Source organism: Lepisosteus oculatus, chromosome 11 (genome assembly GCF_040954835.1).
Source record: "Lepisosteus oculatus isolate fLepOcu1 chromosome 11, fLepOcu1.hap2, whole genome shotgun sequence".
In the NCBI taxonomy this organism is placed as follows: Eukaryota; Metazoa; Chordata; class Actinopteri; order Semionotiformes; family Lepisosteidae; genus Lepisosteus; species Lepisosteus oculatus.
The window spans coordinates 10,670,791-10,689,661 of record NC_090706.1 but is presented as its reverse complement, the minus strand read 5'-3'; the positions used below and the strand labels follow the sequence as shown (position 1 = coordinate 10,689,661).

General features: G+C 42.9%; 1 long non-coding RNA gene across 1 annotated transcript; it reads right to left on the bottom strand.

Annotated features, from left to right (window-relative positions):
• Positions 1 to 391: 391 nt before the first annotated feature.
• Positions 392 to 16,009, bottom strand: LOC107077541 (uncharacterized). Its single transcript, XR_001478568.2, has 4 exons — positions 15,899 to 16,009; positions 8,154 to 10,000; positions 5,536 to 5,658; positions 392 to 5,180 (listed from the first exon to the last, which is right to left on the bottom strand). It is a non-coding gene; the product is annotated as an uncharacterized lncRNA (long non-coding RNA).
• Between the last annotated feature and the right edge of the window lie 2,862 nt (positions 16,010 to 18,871).

Genomic DNA, 18,871 nt, shown 5'->3' with positions numbered 1-18,871 from the left:
CTGTTTGCTGGTCTTCTGTTGTGACATACGCAGGATTTTGCAACCGTGAGGGCTTTACGCTTGCAAGAAAAGGGTGCCAGCCAGCACAGGCCTGAGGCGGCCTTGTCTCGGCAGCAAGGTCAATCGTGAAGACAGGCTGTTCCAAGATGGCTGCCGTTTTCCACTCCGGCCAACACAAGCCGACTCTGAGCAGCAATTCCATAACAGAAGGAACAGATCGCATGACTCCTGTTCGTCCTCAAGGAACTACTGTTTCAAGTACTGTCATTTTTAAAAAGATTACTGAAGACTTGGAACGGCTATTACAGTTATCAGAAAATGAAAGCAAACTTTAAAACAACAAAGCAAATTTATTAATGGAAGCATATACTCCAAAACAATGACTGTTTCAAACAGAAAACTGCAGGAATGAAGCTGCTCGCTCATGACTGACCTTACAACTTAGAAAACCTTTTCCCCTAGTCAGAGTGAGACACCATTCTTATTGATGATAATTATCTTGGCTCCTCCAGGTTGTCACCACTGATTTTGGAACGTGGCCTCATGTTCACTCAAAGAAAGCCTGCGTAATATAAAGGCCCCAGAAGCCAGTACTAATAATAATTTAACAAGTCGCAATTAATAAGGCGGCATATAAGTAAATGAAAAGAGAGTCACGGAAACAGAAGGCACAGAATACATTTCTGTGCTATCAGCAGTATACCCTGACCCTTGTTATACACCCTTTGTGGGATTGAAACCCCCATCAAGCTCTGCACCTTCGTTCTATATATATATGTGTAAAAATCGTTCCCTTTCACAGCTCTTAGATCCGAGGTTCCCTGCCTTCAGGAGTCCTGAGCCCCCTGTGCCGTCCTCAGTTCCTCCCCTCTCGGTTCTGGAGCACTGTCACCCAGTCCCCCTACAGAGACGATCCCTCAGTGTCACCATCCATCCTCAGACCTGTAAACACTGCGCTGCCAGATCCATCGGAGGGCTGACAGACATGCTACACAGAAAGGATGCTTTGATAGATGGCCGACGCCGGGTCCCTGTGAGCACCGGGGGCTGTGTGAGCTAAGCGCCCTGTCCGTGCATGCTGGGAAGAAGCAGGTATTTACAGCAGACTGCTAAAGGCTGGGGGTGAATAGGTTACCTTACAGAGCTGCTTCTCCTCTGTCTCCTTCCCTGCCTCCCTCTCCCTCTGCCTGTTTCTTTGTCTGCACTGGAAAATGAAGCCTCATCACCTACAATGAAGCTCAAAGGCTGCTCGAGGGACTTTGCAATGCAAATGCAAGGTAATTACAAAGCCACAAGAGTGTGAGTAGGGAAAAACAGAGCAGCATTTTCTTCTAGGAACCTCAATTAGGGTGTCTGTTGATGTTGACAACACCTTAGGTGATGTGAAGTGTGTTACCGAGTGGCTAATACCCGATTTTCTTGTTATGTGCGGATTTGTTTTCTTTCTGCTTTTTTAATGCATTTAATTTGATAAGACGATTGCCTTTTCTCTCCCAAACAACTTGTTCGGGATATTGTTCAGCTCCTGCAGTTCGGATACAAAAGAGGCTGTGATGTTCTGGGGGAGAATAATGTGTTAACGTAACGCTGCATTGTGGAGTTTAATTGTTCACTCGGGTGGGAGAAAAGACCAGGTTTGGGCTGGAGGATGCAGGGTTTTTTTTTTTCTGTTTCTGCACAAGTCTCGAAGGTCCTCGCAGAAATGCTTGGCTTCTTGAAAAAAGATCAATCAATTAATGTAGCATTTGCTGGCCATCATTCGTTTCATTGTTTCCTCGTTGATGTGGGCTCGGACCGTAGCCTGGATTTTGTCCTTCTTGGTAAAGAAATATTTTAGAAATGAAATTCTTGTAGCGATGCAAAGCTTAGCAATGCTTAAGTGCTTCCCATAGTAAATTCTGATCGAGGGGCATTAAGCTGCCATTTAGTTTTCAGAGGCCTTAAGGCACAAATACCCTTAGGTATTTTGGACACAACTGTGTGTCAGATGAAGAACCAGGAAGGGGTATTTTTCTGAAACACAAAAGAAGACACGTGCAAAAACTAAAAGCTTAATGATTTTTTCCATAGCTTTTCCTCATAGTTATCAGTAGCTCTGTGCTTGACTGGAGTGTCCTAGGAGGACTATGCAAGGATTTTGTCCTGCAAGTGACCTCCAGTTGCCCATGCGTGAATGGGCAGAGTCAAGTCTGTGCGTTACAGTTTTGTTGATGTGTCCAGAGGTGTCTGAGATTGTGTGTTGATAGTAGACATCTTTTATTTATAAAGCGAGGAAAATGCAATGAAAAAGCAAAGTGTTGTCTGTTAACTTTAATAGTGTTAGAAAAACGAAAATAATAAACTGTATCTGCTTTAATTGGACTGTCAGTCTGCTTCCAAAGTACTACCTAGTACTGCTATCAGCATTTCCTGATTAGAATTACATGCCTCACTGTCACCTGCTCCAGAATCATCTCCTTTCTGTGCAACAGATGTACTCAAAAGGGTTGTCCATAGACAAAAGACCTGATTGTTGTGAAATAATCCATTGCAAAATCGCTCACATTACATCTGGGCCTGTTTAATCTGGAGGTGCTTCTGCAGCAATAAGACTGACAAAGACGCAACAGTAGTCTTTTCAATTTGTCTGATCTGCATCACATTCCCTTTTAAAAACAAGAAATAAATTAATATGGCGGAAGGGTGTATTTAAGGTCTTGAGTAGATTCTTCACATAGCCTTCTATACAAGAGACTGCAGGGAAGCAGGAATTCTAGGCTTGGGACACACCTGTAGAAGCTCCTTTTTAAAAGGTTGATCCATACATTGTCAAGGAAATATGCCTGTAAACATCACTGCAAATGAATAACCCTGTATTTTCTGATGGACTATTTTACATTCCTTAGCTGGATGTTTTGTCTGTAGCACCTTGTTCAGATAGAGATTTGACACAAGCAAGAACACATCATCAGCTTCATTGTCACCAGTCTCGTGGTTCTTGCAGGAACTGCTTATTTGTGACATGAAACTCCCTTCTCTTTCCATAGCCTGTAGGAGGGAGGAAGATGGGAAATAGGACCACTGATGTAATCGGGTATGTGCTGCAGACCATTTAGCAAAGGTTCCTGCAGAGACTGGCACAATTTGATATTTATACATCCTTAGATACCAAGGTTCAAAATGTAAATAAGCACACAAGAATGCAGGATCTCAAATAAGCCCAGATGGATTTGTTGGTAACAGTATTTCAAGATTTCTGGGAATCACAATACCTTTACACTCAATGGTCTTGTGTGTCCACTCGAATGTACAGTAATACAGGTTCCACAGGCTCTGTGGAAGAGTTTTATTATTTAGGACTTTGGGAGCCAATCCAATCTAAATCAAGCATCATAGTATTAAAAAATCTGGACGCCATCACTAAAGCAATCGTTTTAGTTTTGATTTTTCTAAATGCGAGCAATATGGCTCAGAATTCAGAGAACAAGCTTTCAAAGAGCAGCTGTGATGCACATAAAATGCCATCCTCACAAAAACAAAGACATGCGATAAATCTGCATTCCAGAGCCAGAACCCATTCCTGCAGCTTTGTGCGACATGATACTCCTTAAAAAGATGTCAAATGGTGGTCAGATGGTGTCAGAGAAGTTTTCTCAGGTACCGGAACCTGTCAGTGCATTTCTGCAAGTGTGGACTTCCTGTTAATATATTTTTAGAATGCCACCACCTCATCTTGTTATTTAATTTTAAGATCAGGAATCAAAGGAACCTGTTTAGTCAAAGAGTGACCGAGTTCTACAGAGGCCATCTTGCAGCCCAACGGTGGTGGGCTTGTGCTCCAGTTGTCTGCAGCTACAGGGCTTTTTAAGCATGATTTTCCTTATAGCTCCTCATAGCTACAAGACGAACTGTTTGTCGGAGATGTTAGCGAAGGTGGAAATGGGGTTTCGCTCAGAGGAAGAGGTGCAGGAAATGAACATTTCAAGGGAGGAAGAGGAGACACAGGAGAGAGCTGGAAAGCTGAGTCAGAGGGGAGAGGCACAGAATGACTCAGCAGGAATGGGGAAGGCAGCTCCTGAAACCTGCAACAGGGCTTTCACATATTGAAAGACGGTTTCAAATACTGCAATATTTCACATTATATTCTTGACAGTGGGTGGCATGGTGGTGCAGTGGTTAACACTGCTGTCTTACAGCGCCGATGCCCTGGGTTCACTTCTGAACCTGGGATGCTATCCATGGGAAGTTTGTATGTTTTCTCCAGGTTAGCGTAGGTTTTCCCCAGATACTCCGGTTTCCTCCCACAGTCCAAAGACATGCTGGGAAGGTAACTGGCTTCTGGGAGAACTAGCCCTGGTGTGTGGTTGTGTTTGTGCGTCTGCCCTGCAATGGCCTAGTGTCCCATCTAGGGTGTACCCCGTTTGCTTGCCAGGATAGGTTCTGGCTCCCCCACATCCTGTCACGGATGTCGGAAGGGACGAACCGTGGAATGGCAGGAGAGCGGAAAAAGACCCTATGCGTAGCGGCGAGACGGGTGTTGGCCCGTATATGCCGTATAGAAACCTATGCCCTCAGGTAGCGAACGTGGGGCGACAGTGCTAGGCGGGTTTCAGGACATCCGAACCTCAATGCTGAGCGAGGAGCAGAGCAGAAGCAGGAAATAAATGGGCTACACAACAAGACACATCAGAAAGAAAAGAATAATCACAGAGAACTAGGAACAGGAGAGAAGTAGAGCACCCTCTAGGTGTACCGGGCGTGACACATCCCTCATGTGAATTCAACCCTGAACAGGATAAAGCAGTTAGAAAATGGTTGGATCCATAGCTCTTCATTATCACATGCAGCATTGAAGATATAATGTAGATGACAAATATAATGTTGGTATTAAATATTTTTAAATACAGTCGTTTAAACCGTTGAACATTCGAAATCACTGATTTGGGTAAATATGGCCCCTCGACTAAAGTCGTTTCCTTAACGTTTTGTTGTTTGGATTCTGAGCTCACCGCTCTTCAGGGAGCTGCTTAATGGGTGCCTTCAAGTCTCCCGTGTTTGTCTCTGGCTTGATCAGTGCAGTGCGAGACAGCACCTTTGTCCGGCTTCCTAATAGCTGACGAAAGGAGGCGTCGGCGGACATCAATCTGCCGCTCCGCGCGGCGCGTCACTGCGCACCGACATCAATGATGAGTTTAGGCTGGCTGGAAAACAACAACAAAAGCACAGTGGGGTGAAAGGCCTTAGGGTTTAGGAGCGAATATGAGGGAGAAAGGGAATGAGAGAGGAGCAGAGAAATGGGACATTACGTGGGCACAGTGACAATGCCAAAATGTAATACTGTTGCGGAAAGGAGCGCTTGCTGAAGCAAAAAAATAATAATTTTAAGAATTAAGTATGATTACAATTATCTTTAATGTGTTTATTCCTTCAGAAAGGAAAAAAAAAACAACGTTGTAGGAGTCATGGGGGCACAACTGTACCCGTACCCTTATTAAACGGCTGGGGTAGAGTCGCTCAGTTTCACGAGCTTAAAGGGGTTTGCGTGGTATTTGCTACCCGTGTTATCGAGAAGCAGCGAAAGCACGGTCTGTCTGAGAGTCAGGGCGAGCCTTTATTATCCCCAAGGGGCAGAAGACACCTCGCCGTCAGCCATTGACTGCACAAAGGCAGGCGCTCGTTCTGTGAAAGAGAGAGAGGAGTTAACAGCGACCCAGCGGGTCATCCATCATCGGCAACAAAATTCCACTGGCCCGCATTTACCGATACTGTACTGTCCGTAGTCTTGAGGTCAGCTCTACACAAAGTCACTACCCAGCAAAAGAAAAGACTTCATTACTGTGTCTACTGCGTTACAGCGTTTCAGGGAAAACCTGCGTAAGGCGCACAAATGTCACAGCAACGTAAAAACTCCTACACGTTTAGCAATATTTACAAAAATGGCCAAAAACATACTGAAATGCATGTTTTTTTCCCCACAAATAATTGACATTTATGACGCGATACGCTGCAATATATTGCAAAATATTGTGAACAGAATATAACTACCGATTTCTTTTTGGAAAACCAAAATGCACTTGCTATGGTGCATGTAAAAAGTGCTGTTTCTTAGGAATATACTGTAATATACTGTTAGAAAAGATGCCACAATACGTAGGAAGTAGAAACATGTTCGGGAATCTTCCATTATATACAATGCTGGAAAGGAAGTGAGACATATTGCATTTTAATGCACTTTAAGTGCTTTGATCTGTGCTGGGATGTGTGGGTGTTTCTGAGTCGTTTGAAAATTTCGCTCTGTAACATACTTTTTTTATCTTTCCGAATCCCACATTCCCGTTCCTTTTTATTAAAAGAGATTGAAATTAAGTAATCGGAGTATTGCGATTTCTTAGAAGGGCTGAAAAAGAGACGTGTGTGGTTTGCGTTGGCTGTATCAATCCCCGTTTTGTAACACTGCAGGGAGCTGGAGTAGCCATGAGGGTAGAATGCTTAAACTACCGAAAAATTGAGAATATGACAGTTTAATTCAGAGGCCAGTCCTCCTCTTAAATAAAAGCCCCCCACCAGTCTGCCACATTCAGGGAGCGAAGCTACGCAGTGAATAAGGTCTTTTTTTGTGTGTAAAATACCACGCATCATATACAAATAGAGCGGTGGGGAATCAAAATGAGCGGTTAAAACACTCAGGTGCCACAGCAGCTCTGAAGAGATTCAAAACTGCCAAGTATTGTCCGTCTGCAAAACTGGTCTCTTTTAGCTGTCATTTAATGGCCTTTACCATAGAAATGTCTGCCTGCACATGACATCAGAAATCACTGTCGCGCAGTAAAACTGCGTCGTGTCGACAGGAAGAACCGTATTCATCTACATTTCTACGGCTCGCCAGGTCCACATTTTTTACACGTGTAAAAATTTCTGCTCTCCAAACCTTTCGCCACCACTTGTTCTCGCTTGTCTTTATAGCCAGATTTAAAGGGACACTAAACATGAAACATAGTAAGATTGACGTTCTTTCTTTTTTTCCCTGGTCACGAGTTTAACCTGCGCTGCAAGCAATACGAGAATTTCTGTATATTATCTGAAGGAAAACACTCAGTGGCCCAGAAGAAAATTCAGTTATTAAACATCACAACTTTTGGAACTGCTTGCAGCTTTACTGCCAATACTCCGCATCTCATTTATATGTGGATATACAGGTATATGTACATTCACGGTCATATATAATATATACACATATTGGCACAGAAGGCTCTTCGACCGCCCCGCTAGCGTTTTTTCTCCCGGGCTACCCAGATCCATACCGAGAATAAACGCTGACAAATTCACTTTGTGCCTTGCGGTGCGCAAGACTCCGCTGCCTTAAACGCCCCCCGGATCCAGAGATTATTCAGTTTTAATCTAGAAGACACCTGCAGACAGGACACGTGCCTCACAACACCCCCTCCCCGCCCCCCGGCTCATTGTCCCCACTGGACTCATCAAATTAACCCCTTTACCACCTGCCAGCCACGCGTCTCCGCCATCTGATTTTCTCACCCAAATCTGCGGCGGGAGCGCTCACGATTAGGGTTAATCTGAGTGTGTGCGGGGCTCCTCTGAAAGACGCTTGACTAGAAATCCCCCTCTGTGAGTCAGCCAATGCCTCATTAAAAAGGGTTCTCTCTCTACACCTTTTCCTAGCTGTTGTTTCAGATCGGGCTCAGTAAACAGTTCACCCAAATTTGTACGCCGACCATAACTCACATCTAGATTCAAAACCTTCTTCTTTCGAAGAGCCTTTGCTTAACTGGTTCTGTTGTTCACCCCTCTGCTCCTACTGTATTCAGTCCCCTCATCTACTGTCTTCTCTCATTGTGTATTCTCATTATGCATGTGTTGGATTTTTTTTTTAGTTGTTGCTGTCGTTCTGTAAAGCGCTTTGAGAAGCCACCTTTAAAGGCGCTGAATAAAATAAAGTTTATCATTATTATCTCGGCCAACGCGAATTTACATGTCTTCAGCAAAGAACCCCTCCGCCTGTCTGTCAGTTCAACTCCTAGGCTTCTCCAGGTTGCTTCTCAAATGCACTTACAACAGCAAATGAACAAGAAATAAAGGAGATAAAGATGGAAAACAATAGATGATTACAGGGAAATGGCTCATGTGTTAAATGAATATTTCACATAGGTTTTTACCAAGGAAGGAACAGATAACATTCCCCAGGTTGTGGAAAGACCAACTTCTGGATTAAACAATATCAGCATAGAAGGGTTCGGAGGTGTGATTCAGATGCCAGACATGCTTCACAGAAACACATCTCCAAGACCTGAAAAGCACAAGAACAAGAGTTATTATCCAGAAGAGATCAACAAAACTCTTCCAGCAGTCTCTTGAGACAGGAGGGGTATTGCCCCCTAACTAGAACTTTACTAATGCAGCCCCCATCCAGCAAGCAATTATAGGCGAGTAAGTCCAGTTTCTACTACATGAGAGGTTGTGGAAACAACAATTAGCACTAAACTAGTGGAACCTTTAATTGCAATACAGTCCAAGGGAGAGTCAACATGGATTCAGAAAATGTATAAATCAATTTTATTTGTATGTAGGGCTTTTCAATCTGAGCATTCTCACGGCACCTTAAGTGAGTCTTACTTAATTGACTTGTTAAATTGCTATGAACAAGAATAAGTAGCATTGGATAAAAACAGTGTACATTAAATGGTATATTTAGCTTTTCAGAAAATTCTTCATGAAAGATGAATTCTCAAATTGCAGTCAGTAGGAATTCAAGGTAATGCACATACTTGAATTAAGGCTTGGGTATTGGGCAGAAAATAAAGTACAGATAAGAAGTAATTGCTCGAATTGGATGAGGTAATTAGTGGAGTACCACAGGGATCTGTATTAGAACCACTTCTTTCCCTAATTCATAGCAATGAGCTAGATTCTGATATAGTTGCTATAGCAGTCTCTTTCAGTCTGCAAGGGATACCAAAATGGGAGGAACAGCAAACACTGCAGAAATTGCCAAAGAAATTCAAGGGGGCTGTGATCAAATTCATGAATGTACAGTAGTAATCTCCTAGCAGATGATACCTAAGGTAGAGAAGTGTATCGTGCTGCATGAAACATAAGCTAATCTAAGATGGGAAAACTGAGATTCAAGCCTCCGTGTAATGTGTGGCAGTGTATATCCATGCATTTAAGTAACCCCATGGACTTCTCGAGTCCAACAGTGAAAGACATACTACAGGACACAAGGCACGTGTAGGAACACAAGGCACCTTTCTACACAAAGGGTTGTAGGAGTATGGAACAAGCCACCCAGCTATGCTGTCGAAGCTGATACTTTCAAAAACGTTACTGGTCTTATGTTCGTAACATTTTGCAGCTTATACATTATGCAAAATGGTTATGTAAAGTTAAGGTCAACAACATCTCATCACAATACATGCACATCAATGCTTATCCACAGTCTCACTTCATAGCATATACAAAACACTGTTCTTTCTGAACAACACAAACCCGACTACATAACATGCTTTAAATGGCCTGCTTTACTTGTAAGCCTTGTTACAAGCAGCTTTAATTAAACATTTTTTCTATTAATTGAATCCTTTTGGATATTAAATATTTCATGTACAAATTCAGCTGAGGTCTTGCTTGAAGAGAAGACTTGGGAAAACTCTTGTTTGAAAATTCTTGAGTACATCTGGTGCTGGCATCTGATTGCTATGCTCAACTGAGTCATCCAAGAAATCAACATACAGTTCTTGAAACTCAGAAAAACATGGCAAACGTATTAATTTAGTTTAAAAATCAGATGAAAAAGAGATTACAGATCTGAATACCCAATACTGTCAAAGCTACACAACAACCAGTTGTTGCCTTTTTCCCTCCAACAGAACTCAGTGATTCATAGATCAAGTGTTTCCATGAGCTACTTCCCATTTGGATGATTGTGGCCACACAGATGATCTTGCTGCATTGATTCCTGCTTTTCTGATTTCAATGTCTAAAGCACGCCGATGTCTGTATGTCCCTGTGACAAGAAAGATAATACGAAAACGTATGTTAGGGCAAATTATTTTGTAAACGACTCTGTCCTTATCACCACAGCGTTCAGTGATATTTCACGACAGAAAATTATAATTTGATATTTCTATTATTTCCCTGCGGGAGGGCTGGGAGGGGAATTCTGCTGTGCTGTAGGATCTTGTTCACTGTGCTTTGACATGCTTCTGTTCATTGTTTTTGGCAAAAAAAAAGCCTTTCTGTGTTGATCTCAATAGGCAGATCCGGAACCTTAAATGCACACGTTTCACAATAGCAAAACAGACACAGCCTGCGAAAACATGGCTGTTAGCTCACTACCTCTACAGCTATGCTTGTGTCTTCTAGCTGGGTAGGGGGTGATCTATTTAAATGTAGGAGAGTCCAACAGCAGCGGCTATAAAGATTTAGGATAAACAGGAAATTATGTGTAAGGGAGTTGGTTCTGCCTGTTTTTTGGAAGCATACAGTACATCAGTGATCAATGAGGAAAAGCTTCATAGTATGAGAGTTAGCCTTGCTATGCTATATAAGACTAAGGGGTTGCTTTGAATGCTATTTATGACATATGTTGAAAGTAATACCAAGGAAAATCAAAACATACAACAGATTAATTTGATAAAAGTCCTAATAATCTATTTTCTTCAATTCCAACCCCACCCGCAGCAAACCTCACTTATGGTTCAGAACTCGGAGTTCAAAACCCAAAGGAGGTTGCACCTTTTTAGTGTACCATCCAGTTAACTGCATCACCCGGTATGTATTCGAATTCTTGATCTCCTTATCTTCAGTGTTCAGCTCATTCCAAAGGATTCCTAAATGAAGAAAAGTACCAGGATGCACACTCTGGGTTGAGCAGAGCACAGCTATTTCCTAAATACAAATATCCAAATCTAGCCACGCACAGCAAATCAAGGGACTTGGTGCTCAGTCCCCAGGCTGGGTCTTTATTTTAATGCACTCACTCATGTGGGAATACAGCTCTTGCACGTGGCGGCATTCAGATTGGATTTAATAAGATCAGACTGTCAACCCCAGGCCATCCGCCCGTGCAGGCTGAAGCAGAGCTCGGACCATGACATCACTGCACAGTCAGCTCCACCGCAGTGCATTAGAGACAATTCATTAAAAGAGACATCAGCTGGGCTTTTTAACTCCTCGCTGCCCGGCTCAAACCACAGCCATAACAAAGGAAACAGAAACATCTTCCTTTACTCTCGCAATGTATTTGGCGCTTTCTGGTCAACTGTACATTATCCGCAGCTCCAAAATGGTTTTATATTAGCATAACAACTATGTCATTACTAAGCAATGTTATCTAAGCTGTGATTACAATGAAACAATCCAGTATCTATTGGCTTTAACCCTGTAAATCTGAATCGTATCTGAAAGCACCATTATAACCATACTGTATGTCGCTCCTGCTGTAATTACAATGAAACAGAAGAAATGGTATTTACGAATTAAATTGCAATTATTACCATAACATTTATATTACTCGGTAACTCTATAATGATGGCATTGGAAATAAAAGCATTACCACAACACTCCCAATTGGTATACTATGATGTAGTAAAAGTTCTCCAGATTGTATTTTAGACATGAAAAATGTTTTGTATTAAGCAAAAACCAAAGAAGTTAAGACCTGATTTTACATAATAGCTTTAATATACAGCCTGTAATAGGAACGTGCATAAATAGCAGCACTAACATGAAGAGGGGAATGAGGAAGAAGAGGACTATCTGTATTTTTCTGGCAGTCAAACTCACTATCAATTTTTCTTCGAAGACCTGAATGTGAAATCCGACTCAAAAGAGACTGGAGGAGTCGTTTTCTGCAAGACTACACCTCTATGTCAATAACTGTAGTCTTGTGCTTTTTGATGGGTTACGGGCGGGATCTGTGCCACAGTGCGTCTGTCCTACCCCAGTCCCACATTGTCCTCTCACTGACAGTCAGTTTGGTGCAGTGCCCACTTTCTGGTCATTCTCAGCCAGAAAGGCCTGATTTCTCTTTCCGAACCCCCGACCCCCCTGCTGTGCTAGAGTCACCATTACTGGAGCACTGTATCTTATTTCCTGCTTCACGTGCGCTGAAGCAAAACTGTTCAGCTCAGGCACACATGGGTCACAGTATTCTTGACCCTCGGCGTGCAGATGAAGAATTCCCGGTGCTCTCCATCTCTTTTAAAAAACTAAAAACCCTGTGAGGTCGTACACCAGCGTTGTGCTTTGTCTACGTTTTTAGAATGGCTCATCAAAAATAATCTGAAACCTCCAATCTGCCCGCATGTCAGCCCGTCTTATTTGCTCTTTGGCGACAGCAGCGGCTGTCCTTTCCCATCCCACACGTGCTACGCCTTGAGGTGCACACTTTCTCCCCTGCAGTCTGCGTAGAACCGCTGAGCGAATGATTTTCCAAGAAAGAGGGGAGAAAAGGGAGCAGAGAAGCTTCTGCAGGAGGGCAATCGTTGCCTTGTAGGATGGGACAAAATCAGGAGAGTTGCATGTAACTGAAAAGCATCCCAGGAGCATTATCCTGATATGCCCCCCCCCCCCTCACCACCTCATGGAGTGTCACGCAGGAAAAGCACTATATATAAATGCTCTGTTTTTTAGTATGACCTGGAAATAAATGGAAAACGTACCCTTGAGCAGCAGTCCCCTGGTTGGAGTGCCACGGAGAGGGATTTTAGTTATTCGGTAAAAAATGTGCAGAATGATATAGGCCAAGGGCTGCTGATTGAAGAGAGAAATGTTTTGCTTTGGAAAGAAAATCCTTATGGTGAAAAACACCCAAAGCCGGAAAGATTGGGGCAGCAGGCTCGACTAGAAATGGCACAAATTGCTCGAGCGGATCAAAGGCGCAGGATCGGCTGTCCGGGCCTGACCAGTGTCACGTCACCCTTACCCAGAGTGAGAAGTCTCTGCTTAAGTGTAACGTCCGGGACAGGATGATAGATGTGAGCTCGCGGAGGGGGCAGATGTACAGAAATGAATTGCAGATATTGATTGGGCCCTCATCTGCCTTTGGAAAAAAAAAAATGGGGTGGAGGGGAAGGGGGGAGGGGGAGGGGAAGGGATGTCGGGGCTCAGGAGAGCGGACGCAGGGAGACAGTTAATTCGGGAAATTAATTGCTGTCAAGTGGATTCTGATTCCAATCAATCAAGGTCAGGCTCGTCCCCCATTCCCGCTTCCCCGAGAGAGCGCAGGCGCATTTTGCTTTCACTGCAGCACTGCTTCCACACGCACGAGCGATGCAGAGCCCCGGGGCCTGCACCGAGCACACACACACACACACACTCCCTGCAATCCGCAACATCGGCCCCGACACCAAGGGCGATCCCGATTAGGAATAACAATTTTAATAACCCCTCTTCATAAACGGCTAACTTTCGACCAGTCGGTTTGCAGATGTTCGGCAGGCTGCAGCGGTGAGCCTGATTTCATATAATTGCGGATCTTGTGTGATCATTTGGGGTCGGGACGCTCCTGCAACTAAAAAAGTAGAAGTCGACCAAGGAAGCTGATATCGCGGGGGCTACACAATCCTCATTTTCCTGGCAAAATCACAAGGTGTTGAAGCTTACCCTGGATAAAAGATCACTTGGGTGGGAAGTGGTTTGGTCTGTGCCATTTTCTGTCGCTAAAATGCGGAGAGAAGATTATTTGCTTTGTGAAATCACTGGCGAGTTGCATCAGAGCAGCAATCACGCACACAACAATAGGGTGGCGTGCCTCCAAGATGCTTTTAATCCTGTTTTACTCAGTTTGTTCTGGGACACAGTGCATTAGCTTAACGTTCCTTCACATTCAACCATGTTACGTCTGGAATGGTCTGTCTAGCCTGTGATCCTGTGCAGAGACAGGGCAGCGCTCTGCATTCGCTGGCTGCAGGGAGTGATCTTAGTCCCAGAGACAGGTGTACCCAGGAGAAGTCCTTGACAATCATTGGAGGAGAATTTCCACCCCGAAACGACAGGCAGTCTTTTTCACAGAAAACGGGACCGAAACAGACGTGTGCTAGCAGTGCCTTGTGAGATATTTCTTTCCAGATTCCAAGCACATCTCATGAAATCATCACCCTAAACAGAGCTCAGACCTGGTCAACACAGGTTGACACAGTTTGAAAGAATTGTTTTCTCTCCTCATTTCACGAAAACAGCCTGAAGACCATGAATAATGTGTGGAACAGACTTCAGAAAGTTTCACGTCACGCCACTCCTATTTTCTGAATACAGCCTTCTCATCTAATCCAATGTATGAATAACTGGCTGCAGTAATGTCTGCACATACTGTACAATTTCTGTTAAATAATTGATCATATAAAACAATGGTTCTACTGAGCAAGATTTGGATTAGAGTTTTGAGATTTAGCTTTATAAACATTAATCTCTAGAATACCGTCAGTGGTCTCTAACAGGTCCACCACTTGCAATAAACAATTAATAGGCGACAAGTCAAAGTAGTGCTTGCAAAGGGATAAAACACGAAGCTGCTATTTCACATAAACAGCAAGAAAAAGATTTAATGCATCTATTCAACCTCTGGAGATTCTGCATGTTTGACGCTAATCTTTCTGGCCTAATGTTTGGACGTAAACGTTACCAAGTTATACATGTTGCAAGATCACGGACCATTGAATTAGCATTAATTATTATTACCAATTCTTTCTGCTTTAACGGGCTGCATAATTTCTTTGCCTAATCCTTCGCGTGTATGACAGTCCCAACTACACTGAATTATCTTCATCATCTTAAAATTCGTTTTTTTGTGAAGCGCTTGTCTTTTATCTCTTCTTCGCTAAACGATAAAAAAACAAGATTCAACATTTTGAAAGGCAACGCGCGTTAAAGTGAAAACATGTTTTTTTCCAAGATGCATTTTGATGTGATCTGGGGTTACCCGCTCAGTTGGGTTAAAGCGGCTTCAGCAAAGCAGCTCAGCTTTTGAAAACGAAGAGTCGGTAGTGGTCAGGCTCCGACTGGTCACTGATGATCGACACCCCGCCTCGAAAATACACTTTCCTTCAATCTCACCTCTACCAAGACGATGGAGAGAAAAAAGCTTAAAGAAAATGAATTGTTCCCCTATGCACTGTCATTGAATTTAATAGGCCACTCCAGTCTTTGAACCGGAAACGCTCGTTCAGCACATAAACTCACGTTTGCAAAAAAAAAATCAGTGAAAATGAACTAGATTATTATTTTACACTGTCCGAGTTAGGACAGTGAGGACACCGCTTTCAAAGGGTGTGTGTATACTGTAACATGCAACGCTTAGCCTGATACAGAGATACAGAGTAACAGTATAAGAATCGGGTATTGAGGGAAAAAAAACCCATCGTGAGACATACCTCCTTGTTTGCCTTTTATAAAACTCACGCACGTAAGCGTCCAAGCAATTCTTTACTTCGCTATACCGATTTTAACAACAACAAAAAAAAAACCCGTCTAGACGATACGTCTGTTAGGATGTGTAAAAGGTCAAACAGTTAAAAAACAAACTGCAGTGATTTTAATTACGCGTGTTCCTGTGTACACCAATATTTAGAAAAAGGTGTAGTGTATTACAAATGACATTGCCAAAAAAATAGAATAGTAAATGGACAAAATATAATATTCCTGTTTCGTTTGTTCCATTAATAAATGGGAAAAAAACCACCGAGCCCAGTTCCCTCTGCAAACCCAAGTTTTCGTTTGAAGGACAATGCTCCCCAAAGTCTAGTGTTCGTAGCCCGATGAAGGCGGGAGACTCAATAAACCTAACTGGCGGTCTTTCAGAGCGGTTGCTGATGGAAAATGGACTCAATTTATCTTTAATAGGTACAAGAAAGTCACACCTGCTTCTTCTAGACCAAATTAATTTAAATAGTCATATAGTCACCCAGGAGTTTATCTGCATGGTGATAGCGCAATCTGCCACTTCTCATAATCTTGAACGGCTTTGGATAAAGGGGTTGAATCGCTTGGAACCTGTGTCGCAGTAATCCGTCGCATTTTGTGGTGTGGTGTAGGTTTTTACACGCGGGGACGGGAAATCTTTAAAAGGGGAAAACGCATGTCATGGATACGTGAACATGAGCTCAGTTTATTTTTGGAAGGGGAAAACGAAACATCTTTTAACAGCGCAGACACTTCCCTCTTAACAACAACAAAATCAACACAACTGGCATTAGATGTCAGACCAGACCCAAAGTAAACATATGTTTTTGGATATTTGAAGGGGTCTTTAAACACGCACACGCGTTTATATATTCATAACATGTACTTCCAACTCTTCTGATTCTATAGAGAAGTCGAAAGCGGAACATCTCCCTCAGAAGCGCCCTGGTCACAAAATACAGCACAGCCAACCAGACTGCAGGAAAAATCCGACCGCAGGAAAACTGGAGCATTTCTAATGCGTCGACGGCAAAATAACACAGGGCTGTCATGCAAGTCAGAAACTCAGTTCTCGCAAAATGAATGTGGAAAAAGCGACCGCACAGACGCGAAAGGACTCCCTTAATTCAAGCGACAGAGCAAGACGCTCAGCAGCACTCGGTGATGACTGCACCTGAAATTAAAAACTATTTGCTATTTCGACACGCAGGCGAAAGGTTAAAAATTGTCTTTTTTGATGAACGCTAAAAGTCAGATGGTTAATTTCTTCAAGCAGAAACCCAGTTACATGTATCTGTAAACGTTCAATAAAATTACTCCGTCACGCAGCTAAACTATATGCGTCTTTTCATACAGTTTAGGGCCTGGAGAAGTAATACTTACAAATACATTGTGATAATACCCTAGCCTCGCCATAGAAGCGTTTGTTCTTACCGAAATAATGGCCTGGCATTTGAGAGTTAAATTTTCTTAAAACGACATTCATCCTCCCTATCAGAAAGCTGGTCATTACTGCTTGAACAACATATTAAATGTCAAAGAGCATACTTTCTTTCAACCACACTACCACAGTCACTCCAAGTCAGAAATATACAGTAGGTCACAGTAGGGACACAATGACTAGTTACACCACTAGTCAAATTGTTTGAAGTGGAAGGTAACCCTAAGGTAAAGACAAAAATGATTGAAAGAAATGATAGAATTATAAAATTATTGATATTTTCAGAGGTTGGCATCAGTCAGGGGGAGGTATCCTTAGCTGTAACATGAAGAGATTCTGAGGAGGCGAATGATGTCAAGCCTGCAGGACCTCTTCATTTTTAAATATCGCAAATATCAAGAGATCTTTCTTTACAAAAATATAATTCTGAAGTCCATAAATGCTTAAAAATATAAGCACACATCACAGATAGAACAGTCTCAGTTTGACCACATCACCTTTAATCACTGGATGAAAAATCCCACATTTCTACAGCAAAGAATGCCTGTGGGAAAAGCAACATCTCAACCCCCTATACAAAAGAGATTCTCCTGGGCCATCTTGGCCAGTCTTCAAAGTAAAACTGGTTTGGATTGTTCTGATTCACATATAACCCCTTTGCTTCTGTCATACGACACCACTACACTCTATCTGTCAGGACCTTTGCTGTGATCAGCGTTTTTTTGGGGGGGGTCAAAATGAATGAAAACAAGTTGCATTTTATACAGCAGTGAAGCGATTTTTTTTACTTTAATGTAAAAAGTATTAAGTAAATTCATACTCAAAGTATAAAGCAGGAATTTGCTTTTCAATTCACTCAAGACCATTTGCATCCTACGACAGCCCTTGATTTTTCCCAAGGTGTTTGGTAATCCCCTTTGAATCGGTGATATTGATAATACTGGGGACGATCAGCCATCACAGGAGTGGCCCGGGGAAATAAAAGCGCTGTTGGAATGAAGTAAATCTCCCATCTGACGATCCACATGTGACATTACAATAACTGCAAGGGTTTCAGAGAGGCAGGTGCTAATGCTTTCTTAATAGTCACAGGCACAATGCAGCCTGCAGCAACGGGCCTTGAATTGTTTGGTTAGGCTTATTCAATATTCCCACAATACGGACTAAGTTATGTCAAAGCAAAATGGCTCCAAAGGTGTCTGCAATAGTATTTAAGAACAAAAAGATGCACCGCAATAAGAGCCAAGATAGCTCAATGGGCTAAACCACTGTCTGGTACGTCCAAATACTTCCAGGAGCAGAGGTTCAAGGGATAAGCTCCAGCTTCCTCGTAACCCAGAACTGGAAAAAGTGTTTCAGAAATGAATTGATGTATTGACTATATTCAAGAGAATGGGAAAATCAGAAGAGGATTTAGATAGAAAACCATGGTGGTGCTATGGTTAGCATTACTGTGTCACAGCAGTGGGGCCCTGGGTTCAATTTCAGAGCTTGGGTGCTGTCTGTGTGAAGGTTGTATGTTTCCCCCATATTCGCGTGGGGTTTCCTCGGGGTGCTCCGGTTTCCTCCCCCAGTCCGGCGTCCCATCTAGGGTGTCACCCTGCCACGTGCCCGTTGCTTGCTGGGATAGGCCCTGGCTCCCCCATTGACCCTGTATGGGAAGATGCAGTTAGAAAACAGATGGATGGATATAAATGGCAGAAGCTACAGTATATTTCAGAATTTGCTGAAAAGGCGTTTTATATTGTGCATCTCTTGATATTCTGTTTCACACTCCTTGTGCCCCCAACAGCAGTTTGTGCAGCAGAGGCCCCTCTAAGCTGCAGTTTACAATAGCACCCTTAATTACTTTTTTAATTACGAACACATCATTTTAATTAACCTGTGCATGAGATACAAGGGGAGGTCTGCGATCTTTCATTTTACTCCCAGAATTAAGTGCATGGGGTCCACTCGTTAATAAGCTCAGGAAGAATTTACAGTTTGTGACACTTCCGAAACTAAACACAGAAGCCCAGCACACATCCGCACAGT